The sequence below is a fragment of the Tamandua tetradactyla genome, chromosome 20 (assembly GCF_023851605.1).
Source record: "Tamandua tetradactyla isolate mTamTet1 chromosome 20, mTamTet1.pri, whole genome shotgun sequence".
Taxonomy (NCBI): Eukaryota; Metazoa; Chordata; class Mammalia; order Pilosa; family Myrmecophagidae; genus Tamandua; species Tamandua tetradactyla.
Window position 1 is genome coordinate 8,102,932 of NC_135346.1, and position 23,956 is coordinate 8,126,887.

Here is a 23,956-nt window from a genome sequence, read left to right on the forward strand (position 1 = left end):
CTGAAGCTGTGTGCGCCTCAGGAAAACGTTCTTGAATCTCATCCCTGTCCGTGGATGTAAACGCATAGGGCCTGGGGGTGAGGCCGCTTCAGTTAGGGGATGGCCAGCCCAGTCAGCATGGGTCTTACTCCTCTTACTGGGGTCCATTATAAACAGGATGAGTAAAGAGAGAGGGAGAGAAAGCCACAGAAGCAAGAAACTGAAATCAAGGAAACCCAGAAGAGGAGGGAAGAAAGCAAGGTGCCTTGATTTGGGCATTTTCTTGGCCTTGAATTGTAAGCTAATAAATCTTCATTGTTTAAGCCCATTTTATGGTATCTGCTTTAAGCAGCCTAGGAAACTGAAGCGGCAATGTTTAAATACTGCGCATCCCAAATAATGCTAATGCTGCCTGAACTATGCCAGCTTCCTCTACTCTATGAAACTTTTTCTGTAGGAATTCTAGACCTGCGCTTTATCCTTTGGCAAGCAGGAATTCCAGGGATCACAGCCACAGAAAAGTCACTTTCTACCACCAAATCAGATATTTTGAAAGAGAACAAAACAGCATCAACAACTGTAAACAATTTGTCTTAATGCTCAAGTTGTATCTACCTTGTTTTTAAAATGCTGCTACCGTACTTTTCTGCCATCCCCCCTACCCCCCCACCAGTTACCACTGGGGAAGCTGAGCACATTATTTTTTGGCCGACTGAAAGGCTTCTAGGACAAAAACTTCTGGTTGCACTGCCAATTGGGTTGGATACATTTTCTGTTTTATCTTCCTTTATCTCTAAGTCAGAAAACCAAAATGGGAGAAGACTTGACTCAAACCTATTTTTATTTTGCCAGTAATCCTTTATAATGCTCCAATGTCATGCTGCAATTTTAGTGGAATTAAATTTGGACAGGCCATGGTGGTATAATTCATAATATTCAGATCCAATATTGCCTACTAATTGATCCAAATTGGCTAGAGTGACCCCCCCGATGGCAGGCAGTAAGTGCACATGGTCAGCCACCCTCTAGGAAGTGGGCCCTCAAAAAGCAGATGGAAACGCGGAGAGAACAAGTTTGGAATCCCAATGGTGCCACTGCCTAACTGTTGAAACCAGGGGCATTTATTCTTTCAGAGAGGGGATAATATCACTACCCCAGTAAAGCTGGCCTAAGTCCTAAATAAGAAACATGGGTGAGAACAACGCCTGGCCTCTAGTAAGTAATTGCTGAGTTACTGGCAGATGTTATTTCTGATTTGCGCTGGTAACTTGAGTTCCCCTTCATCTGATAGAAGACATGAATCTGGCCACAGAGGATCACGGTCCCATTCTCCCTTTATCCTAGGACACCCATGTCCTAGGATTTCTTCATCCTCACTCCTTTCTCTCCTTTGTGACCCCACTGTAAGGGTATCTTGCACATGAAACAACTTTGACTTTTCTCTTCTCCCTATTAGCCTAGAGTCACCTTTTGTCTTCTGGGATTGCAATCCCCTTTTGTTTGTATTTTTATTAAAGACGCATGAAATAAAGCACATGAAAGGTAAGATCAGGCTTACCTCCTCTTCCAGACAATAAAACCAGTGGGCACAGAAATTGTCTTAAATCATGTTTGCAGTCCCTCATGTTTCTCTCTCCCACCTCCTCCTTTCTCTTCTCTCTGTTAGGTGGTTACTAGCCTAATTTAGAACTGAACTACAAGGAACCTAAGTGAGGACAGGCCCATTGTCATGTGGACCCTCTCAGACAACCAATCACTGTTTTTTTCAAAGCTTGGCTGTCTAGTGTTTGCCTCGAAGGGATTCAAAACATGTTCAGGTCTCTGTTACACAGAGAAAGTTCCTGCTGCACCAGGTTAATCCTGGCTATCCAGGATCATACACAGGTAAGGCTTTCCCAAGGCACCAAGCAGGCAACCGTAGAGGAAGTGCTTCCCTAGTTCCTAACCTTCCCTGTCTCCATTCTTTTCCCAGTCAAGCCCAGGTATGCCTCTGCTCCTTCCAGCCCCCCTCTACTCTCATTTAGGATACTATCAGTCACAGTATTTCAGCATGAATGAGTTTATTACCTTGCAATTGCTCCCAGACCAGTCTTCATTTTTTAACCTTCAATGGAACTATAGCATCAAAATTTATTGTTGTCCTTCATTGAATCAGTGTTATGCAAGTGTATGAGAGGGGAAGTCTCAAGCAGAGAGAATACATCTCTGCACTCCTAATCATGCCTTGACAACAGTTTCGTTTTCTCCTTCAGTCCATGGGTTCTTTGTGGAAACTGCTCAAGCCGAAAAAAGCATAAGGTCATAAAAACTACAGAGGTCGTGGCCTGAAACAGGCTTGAGTTCAAAACTGGGCTTTCGTGGAAGGCTCTGATCCGTATTCAATGAAATAATATTTTTAAAGCACTTAAATGCAATTCTTGGCACATAACAGGTGGCCGGTAACAATAGCTGTTATTATCTCCCACACTAAGTCACTTTGTTGTTTTTTTTTTCTAAATCGGAGTAAGAAAGTTCTGTCTCCATAAATTCTTAAGGAAAACTAATGAATTTCTTTCAACAATGATATTTTCCAGGTTCATGGGCTCATTGGAAGGTGCACCACCATCAGTTTTTGCTTTGGTCTTTTATTTATTTATTTATTCATTGTAAATTAAATCAGTGTGTGGGAGGTCTAAAAGCAAACAGCCCAGTAATTTTCTAGAGGAAAAGCCAGCGGTGCAGATATATTTTTTTAAAGTACTGTTGTCAGATTTATCAGAATCTGACAAAAAAATTGATTCTTACACAGCCCCTTAATGGCTCCTTACATTATACTCCTGTTGCCGTCATCTGCTGGAGAATTTAATGAGTGCGCAGCCAAGAGAAATGGTTTGGGCAGGGGCGGGGCTCCGTTCGGGCAGAGTGCACTGCTGCCACCTGGCGGTGACATTTGCTAGTGCGTGCCCTGAGCCAGGGACAAAGCGCTTCCCAGGTGCAGCTTCCCAGGTGCAGCCTCCGGGGGACTGCCCTTAGAATCAGTGCGCGGGGAGGCCGAGATCTCACTCTTTTCGTGCAGCCACTAAATTCGGTGCCCTCTCATTCTGCAAGAAAAGTGATGTGACCGGCCAGAGCCCCCCTGATGCTTGAAAGCTTCGCTGGGATCCTCCAAATAAACGCCTGACTCTATTATGCCTGATACAGTAAAAACTAAAGCCCGGGCATCCTCAGCGGTCCTCCTATTTCCAGCATCCTCCAGTTGGTGAAGACTTTAGGAATATTCTAATTTGCTGTTTGTTTCAGACATGGCATGCTCTGGTCAATTCCTGCATTTGCGGTTCTCTGTATTGAAATTGTCTTTAAATAATATTTTAAAAATTCCTTTTTCCTGTATTCATTGTTTACTGTCAGTTGTTCAATTCTCCCCTTATACGACTGAATGAATTATTTTGGCCTAGAACAGAAAATGTTTGCAAGCACAATTAGACAAGGCCCTACTAATCTCTCTCGCCTGGAAGGCTAAATCTCAGCCCCTCTGGATTTCTACTTACGCACCCGCAGAATCTAACGGCCTCTGTGTTTTTTAGAGGAAAGATAATTTTTGTGGTTCCTTCCAAATAATCACTTAGCTCAGGCTCTTGCCCAGCTCGAGGCAAGGACATTCAAGTGAAGAAAGCAACTTCAGAGCCGAGCCTAGCTCTCTGCCAGGGAGGTGTTCCACTCTCATTTACGGGCGCTGTGACTCACGCACCTGATCACATTTCCATCTCGGTGCCGACTGCTGGAAAATTTCAGGAAGAAATTGTGGCTCGCTCTTCCTTAAGAAGTATGTAGGATTTCCTTTGTGCATTTCGGAGCCTGCGCTCATTCATGCTTCCGTTTCAGGATCTGTATTTTGCCCCATCTTTCTCCCTGCCTGAAATATGCGCTGTCTGGCAGTACTCGGTATAATTGTATATATAATATGTGCATATATATGTAAAAAGCAAATACAAAAGTCTTTTTTCTGAATTCTGAAGAATAATTTAAAACGAAAAATAAGGTTTTTACATAAGGAAGTTAGTGTTTCAGTTTACAATGTCCTCTGACTAGATTTCTTTGGCCAGAAGAGACACAAGGCTGACACACGTTTTCAAGTTTACGACAAAGAAAAGGTAAAGATTCTTTGCATGTTAATGAAACATATGAATTTTTCACACCTGTGAAACACACATCAAAATCTTTCTTGAATTAGCTCCAAGGATGTGAAACACTATTCAGCAAATTATTTGACTATTGAAAGAATGGTTAGTCTAAAGTGATGAGTGATGATTCAAAATTGTATCAGTCAATACAGATGAAGTAGCAGTTTACTAAACTTCTGTCGAAAAATGTGTTCATTTTAAAGGCCTCCTAATCAACCAACACTTGAGAATAATTTCACTGTTCCTGCTGCCAGGGTTTGTCTGTTTGTTTTAATAAAATGGTCACAAGCCTTTTTCATAAACCCTAAACACATAAAAATGTTCTGTCTTGCTTATTATTTTCAACACATAAATGTACCACTTTTAAAGTGATGTTCTGAGTTATTCAGAGCGACTCTCAATGGGCATATGTGGACAGAGGCCCCTCACGCCACCCTGGGCCTGGCTTGCTGGAACCTGCCATCTGGTCTGCAGTTGAGCTGCCTTAGCCTTGTGTGTGTGTGTGTGTGTGTCTGTGTGTGTGTAAAACAGACACAATCATACTTAAATATTTCATGATTTCAAATCCATTGCATATCCACAATCTCAAGTTATCTCAACTATAATCTTGTGAGATAAGTAAAAACAAAAAACAAAAACCCACCCTGCACTGTATAAGAGAAGTGACTGAGTCTTGGGCTCACCAGGTAATTTTGCAGTGGCACAAGAAGAAGCCCCTAGGTCTTGCAGACCTACTCTGTGTATTCCTTCCATTCTGCCTCTTAGTTTCTCATGACTGGAATGGTGGCTGGTCAATTTACACTTATATGAAAACAGGGGATTTGTCTCTTCTCCACCCGGAAGCCATATATATATAAATATATATGTATTTACATTCTTTTCTTGCCCTAGTCTCCTAGAGTGAATATAGAACTTAAATAAGTGCAACCACAGTTATGTTAATAACACCAGTAAACCTGACTACTATAAGGCTAAGGCATTTTGTAAATTTAGGCTCACCTGGCTTCTCTGTCAAAAGTTAACCCTATATCCCATGATTAAGTATTTTCATGGATTACTTGCCCTTTCTTAATAACTGATAGAATTTCTTTCCTCCATCACAAGGTTCCAAAGAACAGATGCATGACTGGGCCTACCCGCAGAGGATTCCATTTCTTCGCCTTGTCTTGGATTCTCCCTAAATTAGCAATCAGCCCCAGGAAGCCCTAAGCCCTCCAAAGGCTGGTCAGGAGGCTGGCTCCAGAGAAGTTGACATCAAACCCGTCCTGAGGAGGCTGTAACGCCCTGCAAACCTTCAGGTCCAGATCAGCTTCCCAGGCATTGCTGGGCCCATCCCTCAGATGCCCTCTCTGATCCCGTCTGTAAGGTCTCCAGTGCTTCCTCTAGCACAGCATGTGCTTGGGGACTTTTCAATCTTTGTAGGCTCCACCTTCACAAATCTACCTTTCTCAACGGACACTGAACAAACACTCTCTAAAGTTTCACCTTGTTAACCATGAAAAATATGGAAAGAAAGAAAAAGACCATCTTTAATTTCTCTGTTTCTTGGAGGTAACCACTGACCACCAGATGGCAGGGGTGCCCCAGGATGCTGCATCGCCACCAGCGCTTTCTGAGGGCACTGCTTTCGCTGCGCCGAGACTGGGGACTAGTGACGTCCCTGAGAGGTGTGATTACGTCTGATCGTGATTACTGTGCAGACTGAACCTTGGAGTGGGGGAGCAGTAGGATCCCAGGACTGTTGGGTGTGCCTCAGCCCAGGGAAGTGACGGTAAGTGGAATCCGATACTGGGATGGCCTCAGACCAAGGAAGTTCCAGCTGCACAACAGGACTCCTGAGGCAAGTCTTCTACAGAGTCCCAAAGGGTGGTTCATGCCGGGTAAAAATGTAGCCTCTCAGGATCGCTGAATCAGAAGGGCCCAGAATCTTTTTGTTTAACAAGCTCCCTGAGTGATTCTTTCTTGCTTAAATTTGAGACAAAAATCTTAACAAATTAGCAAACTCTTTCAAAGTGACAAGTAGGTCAGGGAGGGACCACAAGGGCCCGGGGTTTTGCCATGAACTTCAAATCACTCAACCCAGACCCCTTGCAGGTGGGCTCTCCTTGGCGACATTTCCCTCTGGAACCGAAGGCTGGTCTATTGATGCTCTTTATTCTTCTCAGGAATCCAACCCAACTTGTGAGCAATTTAACTTTTAAGATGTTAAACTGAGCTTTAGTCAACTTGTAATTTTCTTGAGCAAGTTGAGCTGAAATGGGCACTGCATTTTAAAGGGCATTTAGAAATACTGTTTGTGATTGAAGAAATATTGAGAAAGTGCCTCAGCCATCATGGATAGTGCAATATTTATTTCTTATTCATCAGCAGAGTCTTTGCAAGTCAGAGGTTAGCCATGTACTGTCTTTACACTGGTTTCTGTAACACGAAACCAGTCTTGCAACCCTCAAATTTGGGTAGCGAGTTTAAATTCCATGGTCACCAGCTTGGGCAAGAAGAAAAGGAATTCCTGATCTGTCCCACCCCACCAAACAGAAATATTGGAGGTGAACTCAGTCTAGTCAGTCGTTTCTCAGGGTTACTAATTCAGGATTCAGTGCAGTTCACATGTTAACTTTGAGTTTAATACTCTCTCCCCTGGAGTGGGTATAAGTCTAGGAAGGGGAAGTCCATTTCCAAAATCATGCATGCATCTATGAGAGGGAAGGTGAGACTCCTTTTCATTTTACTGTTCTGTGGCACCAGTGCCGTGAGCTGACATAATCACCCCACTGGAGAGACGAGCCATCGGCTGGCACGTAGGACACATCACTGCACATGATAATGGGCAACTCTTTAGTCTCTGACTTGCTTCTGGCCAGGTGGTCTCTGAGGTGGGTCATCAGCTTGGGAAAGGTATGGGCTCCCTGCTTGTCACTGCCCAGACACAGGACTCTTAGATAGGCCTGCCCCTCTCTGATCTAGATACACCATTTCATCCTCTCTCTATTGTTTTTCATAACTCATGGTGTAGGGTGCATCTCTGGGGTTTCTGCTCTCAAACTGTCTTAAAAAATGGCAAATATGGCCCCACATCTGACGACTTCCCTCCCTCATTTTTCAAGATACCTGCCTCCCTTTCCTACCTCCCCTTCCCTCGGGAAGGAGTGAGAACCTCCACTCCTCTCCACCTCCAACATTCCTTGGTCTCCTGTGAGTGCCTTGATTTCTTCATGTCCTTCCAATCCGGGAGAGAAATCGCCTCGATCCCTTCGCACTCCTCTTCAAGTCCGTCTCATTTTCTGATATGAGCAGCTTCATTGAGCTTGAGAATTCGGATCACGGGTCCTTGCTCTCCGTAGGAGCTTCTCCACATTTACCAGTACAGTTTTGGGGTAGAAGTCAGATGGGGAGTTGGCAACAGATGTCCCAGGAAAAGAGAAAGGAATTAGCGTTCGTATCTGTTATGCCTTCCCATTTCTCCCTGACACACGTGCTTAGGTCCACAGGAGAGGTCTTTCATGGCATCCTTTTAACCTCCTTTATTTACTGTGGTAATTTCCTCCACGCCTATCCACAGGGAAGTGGTGAATGCTGCCTCCTCACACAGAGAGTAAGAGATTTATGGAATTTCCCTTGAGTGGTGGGAACCTGAAAGGCACTGAGTAAAACGTATTTGATAAGATACAAAACTATAGCATTGGAGAAAAGATAAGGAGAAACTAGGAGTTAAGGTGGGAAGAGTGTGTGACTACGAAGGGGCAGCGTGGAGACTTTCTTTGGGTGATGACACTTCTTATCCCGATGGTGGTGAGACAGACACGGATGTAACCTTGTGCTCAATGTCACGCAGCCATGCACCAGGAAGTCTTGTTATATAAAGTTTTATTGCATTTCATTTATGCATTTGATAGGCAAATTAAAATTTGGTCTGCAAAAAGTGCTGGGTCAAATAGCTTCTATTGGTGGACGTGAAAGGGCTACCACTTACACGGTTGATGAAAGATGAAGTTGTGTTAGAATGCTGTGTTATTTGTGTTCACTTTCTGAAAGAATATGGCTGTATCAACTAAAAATAAATTTGTGAGGCAAATCCCCCTGCATAATGAGAAACGTGCAATTTCTGAAATTCTCACAAATATTAACATTTACCTAATAGATTCATTAGTCTTTTCATTATTATCATTATTACCCATGACTAATGTTTTTGGATCCCTCTCAATTTTATTCACTATTTAAGACTAAGTATACTGTTTTCACTCTCTCATCCAAATAAACACTAAAATTGCATCCTATGTACTTCATTGAAAGTGTTTGTTGAAGACTTCACGCTTACATTTATATGACTTATAATAGAGTCATATAAATGACTTATATTAGAAATAGAGTTCTGTGTCTTCATAGCCTCTCACTGAGAAAAGAGCAATACGTAAAAGTAGAGAGACATTGTTGCTAAGTCCTTCCTATATGTATAAATGGAACTGAGTGTTAGTGATGTTTGAGTAACGAGAAATGTCAACAGAAATAAATATATTCTCTGCCTTAAGTTTGTGAGGGGTTGAAGAACTGGAATTGAAAGGATTCTTCCTTGAACTATAAAGCATGGAAAGAAAGAAAGAAAGCTTAAGAGAAAAAGCAAGGCAAAAATTCAGAACCGTTTATGGCACAAAGGCGTTTTGCATCAATGGTAGCAGGAAATTAAATGCAAACAAAATTTTAAAAGCAAAAATGACATAGCAAAAAAGAATAAAAGTCAAGATACAAATATCCACATAATACGATCTATTCTTGCTTTGCCAAAAAATAAAATTCAAGATGATTACCACTATTTTCAAAATACAGTGGGCTAGCTACCAGGGAGAATGAAAAGTGTTTTCTTCCTGCAGCGCCTGAGGTCTAATTGAGATGGTCAAAGAGGTCTACAACAGCTCAAAGGCAGAGTGTCATGGATGCAGCATTGTTAATACCGATTGCATATACTGATTGGGGTGGGAAGGGGTCATAACACCTTCAGAGGGTGTGTATTCAGAAGGCATATGTACTAAGATGGACCTTGAGGATGAACAGGGACCTTAACCAGAGATTTAGGTGGAATGGATTTTCTGTGGGGCAGATAATACAATGGCACAGAGGTAGGTAAGCCACATGTTCAGGAAATCGCATGCAAGAAGGACATGGCTTTGCTTCTTATTTCATCGAGGAAATAAAAACAAACAGAAGAGAGTGTTACATGCTGTTGGTGCAAAGTCTACCACCATTAGCCCCGATACATTCCCCTCCCTTCCCCCTTTTAAACTGACGAACACTCTGTCTTTCAAGCCAAGGCCAACCCTTCTGTGTGTTCACTAGAGCTCATTCTCTCTCCAGTTCAGGACTTGACTCCTGCAATTTCTCTGACCCCATCTCTCCTACATTGACAACATTTTCCTATCTACTGGATAATTTATTTCAACACATAACCATGTTAAAATATTTCCCAGTTTAAAAAAACAGCCAACAACAATCAAGCTTTCATTGACCCCTATTTCCTTCCAGCTTTTACTGCATTTCTATTTTCTTCACAACAAACTTAAGAGACATATCAAAAGTAGTGACTCATCTTATTCTCCCCTCGTTCTCTCTTGAACCCACTCTACTTATGCTTTTGTCCCCATATAGCTACTAAAACTGCCAATGCTCTCTATACTGCTAAACCCAGGGGTCAATGTCAGTCTTCAATTACCCAATTTGTCATGAACATCTCCCCAGGTGATCCTTCTAGAAACACCAGCTTTACTTGACTTCCAGATCATTCGGTCCCCTAGGATGCTGAACGACTGCTCCTTCTCAACCGCTTCACTGGATTTTCCTCAAATTCTTACCCTCTAAATGTGGAGTGACTCAGGGTTCTGTCTTCATAGCTTCTCATCAGTGCTTGTTTCTGTGGTAATATTGCAACATTGTGATTTTAAATCCCAACCACTGATGATTCCAAACATATATTTCAACATCTGACCTATCCTCTGAACTGCAGACTTGTGTATGCAACTTCCCACTCAGTTTTGCCAGTAAAATATTTGATTGGGATTTCAAATTGAACTGTGAACTCACTTGAATTATTATGACAGATTTAAATTAGGCTCCCAACTGCAGTCTAATCTCAACATAACAGCAAGAGAGGCTTTTCAAAACAACTGAAATCATGATATTCGTCTGCTCAAAATCCCTCAATGGTTTCCAGCATCATTCAGAATATAAGCTGAAGGCCTTACCATGTTCTAAAGGTCCCATATGCCCTGAACTCATCTTCCTTTCCCTCAACTAACTCAAGCCACACTGAATGCCTAGATAAGCACCAAGTGTATTCTCAATCCAAGGGTCTTTGCACTCACTCTTCCTTGTACCAGAAAAGCTCTTCTCTTAGATGACCTCATGACTAGCCCATTCATTTACTTTAGTTCTCTGCTCTGATTTCTTCTTTTCAGAGTGGCAAACTTTCTGCCTTCCCACATCCTATTCCAGATGTCCCTCTACCTTTACTTCCATGAATTTTCTCTGAAGAACCTATCACTCCCAAACGGGTTATTTGCTTATTGTCTGTCATTCTGCCCATCCCTCTCCCACCCCCCTCACATACCGCTGCTACTGGGAAGCATGAACCATAGGAACAAAGAACTCTTCGTTTCTTCACTGCAGTGGTTCCGGTCCTCAACAACCAATTAACTGTTTAACTAGGTTGACATTAAAGTAGAAGGTTCACAAACTACAGAGCTTGCAAATTAGCAGCCACAGATGTATTTTAACATTTAAAAACACACAGCTCTTTTTTTAATTTTGACAGTTATCAACATGCAAAATTAGGATTTCTACATAAATACTTGAAATTACAGCATCTATTGAGAAATTAGAAATTGCAAGTGTTGGCTGACACTTAGTACCTGTTGTGACTGTACTGTTATAATTTTTTACAAAGAATTATCTGATTTAAATCATAAAACATCTATGTGATGAAGTACTATAACTGAAGCACAGGAAAGTTAGAAATTTTTCTAAAAAAGTTTGATGGCTTACTGAAATTTTGAAGCTCCAGAATGGCCTGGAATTGTTCTAACTTTCCACGGGCCATCAAGAAAGTATGCAATTATGTGACAGAAGGACGGTGGAGGTAAAGAAATCACTCTACTATGCCAAGTGGAGGATGCAAAGTGCATGTACCAATGGCCTAATTGGTATCTTAGAAGCGAAAGCTAGTCGAAGGAGGAAACCATGTATTCAGACCAGCTCGAGTTAATCTCAGCAGGAACCAGAGTGGACAAAACCTGTGAACATCTAGGTCTCTAGGATTTAGGTGACACCACAGAGAGAAAACAAATTGGTACAAATTCCAGAATTTAATTTATGCCTGAAATGACATAAGATTGGCTAAGCTCCTATTTTTTTAATATCAAAAGATACATGTAGACTTGAAATTGCGCTGAGTGAATGATATGATATTAAAGTTACTTTTTTTGGTCCTTCTGAGTTGTTGCCTGAGATTATTGCAATTGCTAAACCTAATCTCAGGCCAATATTCTATTATTCAAAACATTTATGTCAAAATGAAGTATTTTTCTCAATGGAGATAGGTGTGGACAGGAAACATTGTTGACAAGCAAATCACTTAATGAAAAAAAAAGAGCATTAAAATTCATTGTCTTCCCAGGAAAGTTCAGCATTTTCTCTTATCATGATCTTGATTCAGAGCTGGATTAAATGATGGGTAGATCAGCAGTTATCAGAGTGGCTGTCAATAAAAGATGTTAAAACATCACGCAAGTGATTAAATCCTGGAGTCAAAGCATAGATCCAGTTAGTTAATTCAGGTTTTAACTTATGACTATTTTGATAATAGGAAAAATGCAATATTGTTTCTCTCTTCTTTGAAGGTAAAATTTGTCTTATTTTGAATTGAAACACTTGAAAATAAAAATACAAATCATTACACAATGTAATGGGAAAGAGCCAGTTGTCTCCCAAGGAAATCAAAGCCCAGATACTGGAGAATCTTTCATTTTCTGAACATAACCAAAATGTCTTTCCTCATGAAAATGGTCTTTAATATACTGAATTTTATGAAGTAGTGGGTGGAATCATATGGTTTGAGGTGGAGTTGAGTTGTACATAATAAATCGAGAGATTGGTAGCCATTTTAGAGATGATGATGACGGGATGGAGGCAAGATTTGCAGAACCAAATTGAAGAAAGAGGAAGGAGGATGCCTGCTGGCTGTGAGGGACAAGTGAGACAATTGCAACGGAAATTTTAGAAACAAAATGCTATACACTGTGAAATATAATCCATTTGCATTTGACTGGTAACAATGTCAATAAAATCCACATCAATTATTAATGCTGCAAATAGAATTTTATTTGGGGAAAGCCCAAAGGAAATGGCCAATTCACAAACATAAAGAAAGAAGTGTTCTTAAAAAATTCATTAGATAAACTGACAGAAAATCAAGGGGAGAAAGAGAAATTAAACATTGTGATTAGAGAATTTTAGCAACTACCTCTCAGAAACAGATAAAGAAGACAACTATCAATGACATCAAAGTTGAATAATAATTAATAAACTCAAACTAACAGCTATAAATAAAATTGCATACTATGAATAGAAAATGCACACATTAAATAATCACTAAATTCACTTGAAATGGCCACAAAGTAAGTTCAATTAATTCAAAATAATCAACAAAATTTAGGCTATATTCTATGACTTTAATGCAATTAGAATAGGACAACAAAAGGGCACCCATATGGCTAAAACTAAAAACAAACAAGCAATACTGCTAATTCTTGAGTTAGAGAGGAAGTCAAAGGGTAATTGTAAATTAATAGGGATTCAATGAAAATGCAGACATTGTGTATTAAAATATATTGAACATTTAAACTTGTGAATAGACGGAAAATAATGGTTTTAAATACTACATCCAAGAAGAAGAGATATTGAAAACAATTAAGCCAAAAGCATTCTACTTAGGAAGGTAGTAAAAGAGTAATAGAGCATCACAAAATAAAACAAGAAGAAGAAATAATTGAGGGCTGACATCAATTAAATAGAATGTGAGAAAATAAGAAGGATTAAGAAAGCACAAAACAGTATTCAAAAAGATAAATAAGAAAGACATGCTTTATATTGATGAATTACAAAAGAAAAAGTTGCAAAATCATAAAAAAATAGGGAAATAACTATAGATATGCTAGAGGAGTGACAAGATATTATGAACAATGTTATGCTAATAAAGTTGGTAAGGTATGATACTTGTTTAATTTCTGGAAAAGTGTCAAATAACAACATTTTAAAAGCATTAAAGAAGAAAACCATTGAAGAATTTATACCAATAATCAAAAAAAAATATTTTCCCATTCCCCCATGCACACATTCATCTTTGTCTCCCTCTCTATATATTCATAAATCCCTTCGCCCAGGAACATTTTATCAAAGTTTCAATTTTCCATTGAATTGCCTTGTACCTTTGTCAAAATCAGGTGATTGTAATTCTGTGGACCTATTTCTGGGCTCTCTATTGTTCCATTGATCAACACATTTCTCCTTTCTCAGTATCACACTGTCTGCTTGGGGGGCTTCTGTGACTGGGCACACACTGCACAGCCATCTGGAACAGGTGGGAGGGCCAAGATCACAGCACAGAACTGTAGGTAAAGTCTCCCGAACTGTAGAAGCTGCCCTCCCTCCCCCGCTGGCCCAACAGGTTGTTTTGGAGACACGTCCTCGTGGGAAAAAGAAGCAGTCTCTGCTGGGAGTAAGGTAAGGGAAGATCAAACAAGCTCCAAATGTGGATTTAGTGAACAAATTCAGACTGCTGAACCCAAGCTCTTAGCACGAATAAACTCAGAGCAAGCACAAAAGGAACCCTGAGGTCTCTCCCAACAAAGAGGAGAAAAGGGATCCAAAGAACCAGATACCAACTCCTGCCCTTGATTGGTGAACCTGGTGTGCTGGGATTTTTTAGACTATATTTTAAGTCATTAAACAAAGCCTTAGGCATTTTCAATTGTTAGCACTGACTCAGGCAAGGGCTGAGTTAAGTTATGTTTGTGAGACAAAGTAATTAGTTAGGTGAATGGGATAATACCCTAAGAGCATATATTCCAAGGAAAAGTGGCAGGGGCAGGGCCCAGTACAAGTGGCAGCTCTCATTCAGAGAATTCAGACCTTAGGGGCTGGAAAACAGAAATAGCTTAAGCCCACTTTCTACCTCAGCCCCTGTCTCAACCATTGCCCTGGCAGGGACAGGGTCTTTGAGAATTGAAGGCACGGCACCACCTTACACTGGTGGGCTGAGGGCTGATAAACACCACCTGCTGGACAGGGCAAAAAGGACACAGAATTAAGAAGCTTCACTGAAAGACTGGCAACCTGCTGGGTCTCATCCTCAGGGAAACTTGATTCTGCTTGCACCCTCTTTCTGAGTCCTTGACTTGTCTTGTCTGGGAAAATCTGATTGGGGTCAATACTATCTGGTAGGCCAAGAATGAGAAAAATAAGAGCTACAAAATTCTGACCATTTAAACAGAAGCTATGCTAGAGGTCTAGAATAAGTTAAACTGAATGTCAAAGAACAGGAAATGAACGAAACCAAACCACAGGTGAACCCTAGGTAAAAGAGAGAAGACAAACTACAAATAAACTAATCAAGGAAAACAGATGCCTAGACAGCATAAAAATCACAAGTCAAATTAGACAGAATGACGATATGACCTAGTCAGAAGAACAAACTCATCCTTCAAATGAGATATAGGAATTGAAACAACTAATTAAAGATCATTGTATTAGTTTGTTAATAGTACTGGAGAGCGATATACCAGAAATGGGATGGCTCTTAAAAGGGGAATTTAATAAATTACATTAAAGCCTACAAAAGCCTACAAAAAATGCCCAAACTAAGGCATCCAATAAAAGATACCTCAATTCAAGAAAGGCTGTTGTTTCTGGAACAGCTCTGTCAGCTAAGAAGGCATGTGGCTGGCATCTGCTGTGGTTTTTGACTTCTGGTTTCAAACATCTTCCCTGAGGACATTTTCTTTCTTCATCTCCAAAGTCTCTGGCTGTGTTGGCTCTGTCACTTCTGCTCTCCCAGTGTCTGCATTGGCTCTGAGCTTTCTCCAGAATGTTTCCCCTTTCAAAGGACTCCAGTAAACTAATGAAGACCTACCTTGAGGGCGTGAGTCACATTTCCATCTAATCAAAAGGCCACACCCACAACTGGGCATATCACATCCCTGAAGAGATAATCTAATCAGAAGCTTACGGCCCGAGGTGTTGGATCAGGATTAAAAGAAATGACTGTTCCTGCGTGATTGGGTCGGGATTAAAAGATGGCATTTTGGGGGTACAAAATAGCTTCAGACCAGCACAGTCTTCAAACAAATCTTCAAAATCAAATAAACAATTTTAAAAATCAAATAAATGAGGTGAGGAAAATATGGCCAAAGAGATGAAAGGTAAAAATAAGTCACTGTGTGACCATATGGAAGAATTCAGAAGCTTGAAAAAATAAATGGCAGAACTTAAGGGAATGAAAGTCACAATAGAAGAAATAAAAATCATAATGGAGACCTACAACAGCAGATTTAAAGAGGCAGAAGAAAGGACTGGTGAATTGGAGGAAAGGACATCTGAAATCCTACATATGAAAGAACAGATAGGGAAAAAAATGGAAAAATATTTTTCCCTGGGTCCCAGGGAAGTGAATGAGAACACAAAGCCCTTGAGTATACATGTTATGGGTGTCCCAGAAGGAGAAGAGAGGGGAAAGGACAGAAAGAACAATGGAATAAATAATAACTGAAAATTTCCCAGCTCCTACAAAAGACACAAAATTACAGATCCAAGATGCCCCAAACAGAATAGATTCAAATAGATCTCCTCCAAGACACTTACTAACCAAATTGTCAAATGTCAAAGACCAAGAGAAAATTCTGAAAATAGCAAGAGAAAAGCAATCTATCACATACAAGGGAAGCGCGACAAGACTGTGTGCAGATTTCTCATAAAAACCATGGTGGTGAGAAGTCAATGGTATATTTTTAAAATGCTAAAAGAAAAAAAACTGCCAACCAAGAATACTTTATTTGGCAAAACTATCCTTCAAAAATGAGAGAGTTTAAAATATTTTCAGAGAAACAGTGACTGAGAGAATTTGTGAACAAGAGACTTTCTCTTCAATAAATACTAAAGGCAGTACCACAGGCAGGTAGAAAAAGACAGGAAAGGATGTTTGGAGAACGGTGTAGAAATGAAGATTATCAGGAAGGGTAAACAGAGTGGAAGAAAAATAACATAATTACATGGGAACTTGAATAGGGAACAGATTTTGTTACATTGTACAGATTAATGCAATACCCTGATACATCCCAGTGTAATTTAGGCAGAAAATAAGAAAGTATGTGCAAAGTCCCCTTGAGGGTCTGGAGAAAAGCATGGAAATATTAAAGTTCTCCACCTGGGAACTCCAGATATTCTCACAAGCATTAGGGACTTCTAATTTAATAAGCCAAGCCCTCTATCATGGGGCTTGCCTTTATTCCTGCAAAGGAGAAGCTAAACCTACTTATAATTATACCTAAGAGCCACCCCAGAGAACCTCTTTTCTTCCTCAGATGTGGCCTCCCTCTCTCTCTAAGCCAACTCTGCAAATCAACTCACTACCTGGCCCCTACATAGGCCATGACTCCCAGGAGTGTAAATCTCCCTGGCAACATGAGACATGACACCCAGGGATGAGCCTGGCACTGGCATTATGGGATAAGAAAGCCTTCTTAACCAAAATGAGGAAAGGAAATGAAACAAAATAAAGTTTCAGTGGCTAACAGATTTCAAATAGAGTAGAGAGATCATTATATAGATGTTCCTTTTTAGTTTTTGGTATAAGTATAGCTAGAAGGAAATACCTGAAACAGTTGAACCAAAATCCAGTAGCCTTGATGATTGTGTAACTATGTAAGTATTATGGCGCGGCTATGTGATTGTGAAAGCTTTGTGACTGACAGCCCCTTTATTCAGTGTATGGGCAAATGAGTAAGAAAATAAGGACAATAAATAAATAAATAACAGGGGGGATACGGGGTATGAGATGTTTAGGGTGTTATTTCTACTTTTATTTTTTTCTTTGGAGTAATGAAACTGTTATAAAATTAATGTGGTGCTGAATGTACAAATATATGAAGGTATTGTGAACAACATATGATTGTATATTTTGGATGATTATATGGTATGTAAATGTATCTCAATAAAATTGCACAAACATATCACACTATCTTAATTGCTATAGCTATATAAATAACACTTTTTTATTAGAGAAATTGTGGGTTTAGAGAAAAATCATGCATAAAATACAGGATTCCCATATAACTCCCCATTATTAATACATTGCATTGGTGTGATACATTTGTTACAACTGATAAAAGCATATTTTTCTAATTGCACTGTTAACTTTCGTCCATGGCTTACCTTAGAGTTCACTGTTTGTGCTGTGCAGTTCCATGGATTTTTAGAAACTATTTTTTTTATTTTTGTAGTATATACCACCCAACTTTGATGTTCTTTTTCAGAATTCTTTGTTTATTCTTGTTACTCCAAATTTCTATATAAAGTTTAGAATTTATATTGATGTCTGCAAAAACCCGTCACAATCCACACTTACCCACACACATCTTTTAAAACCTTTCTTTTAGTTCCAAATAAAGACATAAAAAGTCATGTTTTCACCAAACATGACACAAATATTTCATGGACAACCATAATCACGTTAACCCTTTTGCCAAAAGAGGGCATAAAGTGCATTTACTGTGTTTGGGTGATGTTCATTCTTCTGGCTGATTCCAGCTATTCCTTTGATGTGTAACTTAAATAGTAAGATGTAAAGCTAACTACAATTAGCGCATCATCTGTCAGACAATGAAGGCTTAATAGAGTGGAAGAAAACAAAAACGTTAGGCTAATATATATATATATATATATATATATATATATATATATATATATATATTATATGTGTTATATTTTTATGGAAGAGTAAGTAGCAAAGATTCATAAGGATTGCATTCCTTGTTTGTGCAGCTGGTCACATAATCATAGCTGATATTTATAAATACCTTCTTCCATTACCCACTCTATTTTCCTTTTCCTTTCATCTGCCATCTCAGCTGCTCATGGTTCTCCTGGAAGACTAACCCAAAGATTCATTCCGGAAGGGTCAAGACCATTAGCATTTCCTCCTGAATTGGGTTATTATAGTTTTCCATTGACTTCATCACTGCATGTAGGAGAAAGAAGTGGCACTCTTGAGGATCTTGTGCATTCCAGACCCTTCTGAATCCCTTGCCCCGGCTGTATAGTAGCACTTGATAGTAAAGATCAACCACAGCAAACAAAAAAATGGTAATTCTCTTTTTTCCCTGTTAATTCACTGATAATTCCAAGTGGTCAGGAAGCCATCTCAACTTTCTGTTCAATGGAGTAAGTGGTGTGACCTTGATGAAAGCATTTCCTCTTTTGTAAATAAGACCTCTAAATCAGCAATGCCTAAAGACACAGGGCAGGAAGCAAAGATTTTGCTGGTGGATCGCTAGGGGTAATAGTGGAGAAGCAGCTCCCATTTCCATCCTCTGAGTCCCTGAACCATGATCTGCAGCTATTTGAGAAACAGCAATATATATTGGGTGCTGATTTAGAAAATATATCACCCCCTGCAAGTTACCACCAGCTGGTGGCACCATAGCTGAGTCTTCAAAAGGTCATTCCACAATTCTGCCAAGGCAGTTGCTCCAGGTAAAACCAGCAAGTTCCAGGAGCATGGGTCTATTGCCATACTCCATTTACTCTGAAATGAATTCATAGGTCAGAAATATTGCTGTGTGGAATACTGTGACGGTGGATAAAACATTCAGAGGTCCAGAGATGATAGTTTTGGTAGAAGTATTGCATCGTGATCAAGAAAGAACAAAGTGCTGACTCTTTTATGGTGGAAGCATTCCAGTGTAATCAGCCTGCCACCAGGTGGCTGGCTGGTGTCCCTGGAGGTCCTATGTGAATTTTCACTGGAAGATGACTGCTGCAGTGGAGCATTTCAAAATTCAGGCAGATAGAATGACCCATTCTGTGGTCATCAGAGAGTCTCCTTTCCTAGGCAACTGGAAGTGCTGGTTTGAAGCTGTTATGTACCCCAGAAAAGGCCATGTTATTTTAATCCATTCTTATGAGTGCAGATCTATTGTGGGTGGGAACTTTTGGTTAGGTTGTTTCAATTAAGATGTGACTCACCCAATTCAAGTGAGTCTTAACCCCTTTTACTAGAGTTCTTTATGGGAGGATAAAGGACAAAGAGGCAAGAGAGCTGAGAGAGAGAAACACCTGGTGAGAGAGCTCACAGTGAGAAAAGCTCACAGAGAACAGAGAGATAAAAGCCTCCAGAGAAGCAAGCAAGGACCCGCAGAAGCTGAAAGAGCCAAAACTTGAAAGCAGTGATACCCAGGAGAGAAGGATGAGCAGATGCTGGCCATGTGCTATCTCATGTGGCAGAGGAACCCCGATGCCATCAGCCTTTCTTCAGAAAAGATATTGTCCTGTTGATGCCTTAATTGGGACATTTTCATGGATTAGAACCGTAAATTTGTAAACTAATAAATCCCCATTGTAAAAGCCAACTCATTTTGGATATATTGCATTCCAGTAGCTTTAGGACACTGAGACACGAGGTAACTGGGGGCTTGTCATTACTGAATAGATTCATTAGCAAAGCAGCTATGTTGGCAGGAATGGAGGCTCTGTATAGGGTCAACAAGGATTTCCTCTCACTAAGGCCAATGTGCCTATTTGAGCTGCTCTCCTTACAAGGACACTGGTCATATGGGATCAGGCCCATCTTAAACCAGTTTGGCCTTGTCTCAGCTAATTGCATCTTCAAAGACTATTTCCAAATAAGGTCACATTCATGGAATGGGGGGTTAGGACTTCTTGAGGGACACAATGCAACAAATAACAGATGGAGAGATGAAAGAACCTTGAGGTAGGACAGGGAAGGTGCACTGATGATGCTACCAGCAGAAGGCAAACTGCTCCTGATGGTATTCACTAACAGATTTAGAGAAAAGCACATTGGCCAGATCAGGTGGTGAACACCATATGCCAGGGGATGTGTTGATTTGCTGCAGTAACCAACTGGATCTGCAGCTGTTAATCAGAGTCAGGGCAGATTAAGTGTGTGATAATCCACTGTCTTTCTCTAAAGCCCATATATATTTGGTCTTTGCATTCAGTAATGAAGCCATAGTTTACAGAACAGCAGTTGGAAAGGAAAGATGAATATAAGGTAAGAAATAGCAAGGCAATTTGTAACCCACAAACAAGAGCTGGAACATAAGAGCGTGGACAGATGCACATATCAGTCCACGTTGCTTCTGACCCTAATGACATTTGGGAATGTCAAGGGAAGCTATTGTCCTTCATCATGGAAAGTGACTTACACCTGGCTCATGCATTAGAGGAACTGAAGGAGCATCCAGGGGAAAATGGAGCAGTTGGTGGCTCTGCTGCTGCCTGTTTCCAACAGGGTCAACCAGCAGATAAGCAATAAAGCGTGCGAGCTATAAAATGGCTAAGTCTTTACGTCTACCCTCCTGATCTGCCCAAGAATATCTTCCTCTGAGACACCCTAACTAGAAAGAAAAAGCACCACTTTTGCATCTTTACTGATTTACTGTCTAACGGTTCTATCAATTCCTTTTAGGTCTGTCAGTTTTGTATAATGTACTTTGACATTTTATTATCAAATGTATATGACTTCAGATTGTTGTTTCTTTTTGAAGAATAGACTCCTTTATTATTATATAATATATCCCATTATATATTATCCCTCTTTAACCCTGATTATAACCCTTTTTCTAAAGTCTGATATTTCCCTGATATTAATACCATGACTACAGATCTGTTGTGGTTAGTATTTGCATGATCTAGCCTTTCCATTCTTTCCTTTTTTAATCCATCTGTATCTTTATATTTAAAGTGGGTTTTTGTGGGCAGCCTATGGTTGTGACTTGTTTTTTTTTTTAACCTAATCTGACATTTTTTTCTTTTAACTGATGCATTTAGACCATTCATATTGAATGTGGTCATTAACATGGTTACACTGGAAGTTACCTTTCTGTTAGCAATTGTCTAATTGGCCCTTCTGTTCTTTATTTCTTTTATCCTGTTTTTATTATTTTGTGTTAATTGAGCATTTTTTATTATTCCATTTTATAGTCTCTACAGATCTATTATTTATATCTTTTTTCTTTTCATTTTTTTTTTCCTGGGACTTACAATATACATTTCTTTAGTCAGAATCTACAGTTAAACAATATTATACCACTTCGCATATAAAGACTTTACAATATATTCCTAACTTTCTTCTTATTCTTTGTGCCTTTGTTGTCATTTTGCATACACTAAAAACAGACAATACATTCCCCCGAGTTTTCCTTTAGGCAGTGTCTTAGTTCAGCAGGCTCAATGGACTGGCTTAAGCAGCAAGAATTTACTGGCTCACGGTTTGGGGCCTAGAAATACGCGTCTCATCACAGGGCAGCGTCCTCTCCCTTTCTGCTGCCGTGACTTCCAGTTCTCTGCAGGGCACCCAGGAATACGGAATAAGGTTTATCTAGGTTCAGTTGACAACACCTTAAGTAAAAATAATATCTTTAAGAAGTTGTATGTATGATGGGTTCATACAGGAATGCGGATTAAGATTAAGAATCTATGTTTCCTAGGCACGTAGTTCAACCTATCACTGAATTTAGAAAAATAAAAAATTGAGGGGAAAAAATACCTTAAAATTTATTCAATTTCCAGAACTCTATTTCTTTGTGTCTGGGTATATCCAAGGTCCTATCTGATATCATATTATTTCTGCTTGAAGAACATCCTTCACTAATAGGTTTCCTTGAAATGAATTCCCTCAGTTTTATTTGGCTGAACAAGTTTTTATTTCTCTTTCATTTTGGAAGATAATTCAGTCTAGAATTCTGGGTTAATACAGTTTTTTCTTTCAGCACTTTAAAGATGACACTCCATTATTTTCTACATTATGGTTTCTGACATGAATACTAATGTAATTCTTATCTGTATACCGTGTGTCATTTTTTTCTGGCTGCTTTCAAGATTTTCTGTTTTTTTTTTTTTTTTTTCCCAGTAGTATGAATATGAGATACTGTGGTAGTTGAAGTTATATGTATCCCAGAAAAGGTCATATTCTTTTAATCCACCCTTGTGGGTGCAGAATTATTGTGGGTGGGACCTTTTGACTAGGTTATTTCAGTTGAGGCCTGTCCCAAGGTGAGTCTTTTCTTTTTTTTTTTCTGCACGGGCAGGCACCGGGAACCGAACCTGGGTCTCCAGCATGGCAGACGAGAACTCTGCCACTGAGCCACCGTAGCCTGCCCCACAAGGTGAGTCTTAATCCTCTTACTGGAGTCCCTTGAGCTGGACATTTTCATGGCCTAAGGACTGTAAATTGTAAGTTAATAAATTTCCATTTTAAAAGCCAACCCATTTTTGTATATTGCATTTCGTCAGCATTCACAAACCAAAACATATGTCTAAGTGTGATTTTTGGTATTTATGTTGCTTGGTGTACTGTGAGCCTTTTGGATTTGTGATTTGGGAGTCTGTCATCAGTTTTGGAAAACTCTTGGTGATTACATCTGTAAGTATTTTCCTCCCTAGCTAGCTCTTTTTTTCTCCTGGAATTTTAATCGCATGTTTGTTAATCTATTCGATATTGGAGCACAGCTCTTGAATGCTCTATTTTTTCCCCTCTCTCTCTTTTGTTCTTTATGTTTCAGTTTGGGTAATTTTTATTGATCTATCATGAAGGTCTGATTCTTTCTTCCACTGTCTCAGTTTTACAAATGAACCCATCAAAGGCATTCCTGATCTATATTACTGAGTTTTTCCATTACTAGAATTTCCAATTGATTTATTCTTTAGTTTTTATATTTGTGATAAAATAACCCATCTGATCTTGCATGCTGTCCACCTTTTCCATGAGACCGTTTACTTGCCAATTACAGTTAAATTCCATGTCAAATAGCTCCAAAATCTCTTTCATATCTGAGTCTGGTTTTGATGATTATTTCAGTTCTTGTTAGTGGGATGTTTTTCTTGTCTTTTTCTCATGTTTGATAATTTTTGGTTAAAAGACAAACATTCTGTATATGGCAGTACAAACTGAAATAAATGGTTATTATACCTGAAAAATGGGTTTATATTTCCTTTTTCTGGGCTATAGTGTAAGAGTTTAAATTAATACAGTCACGAGCTGGGCCTACTTTGAGGCTTATGGCTTCTGTGGTTACCCTCCGTGTACAACAGTCTTCAAATTCCTCCCGCGATACCTTTCATTTAGAAAAAGGGTATAGTTCATTTTCTGGTGGTTTTTCTTTGTATGCTTCAATTTTATTTTCAATTTCTGCTCCATCCTCAGATTTAGGTCCTCCCTCCACACCATGGCTCAGGAAGCGTCTCTTTCCATTCTCTTGTTTCTCTCCTGACGGTATTTTGCTATGAATTTTTATTGGACACTGTCTTGCCTGCTGGTGGGGTTGGGGAGGGAAGACTCCTCTGTGGTCTGATTAAGCACAGGGAGACACCATGGCCCCGGTTTGGGGGATTGACTTCCTCAGGTATAATTCTGGGACCGGAGGCAGGATTTTTTTCTGTTCCTTTTCCATGGCTTCAATGTTTATTGTCTTCTTTAGATCTCATAGAGTAAAACTTCAGTCCCACTGGGGAAACTGGGGAAGTAGTGAAGGAGGTCC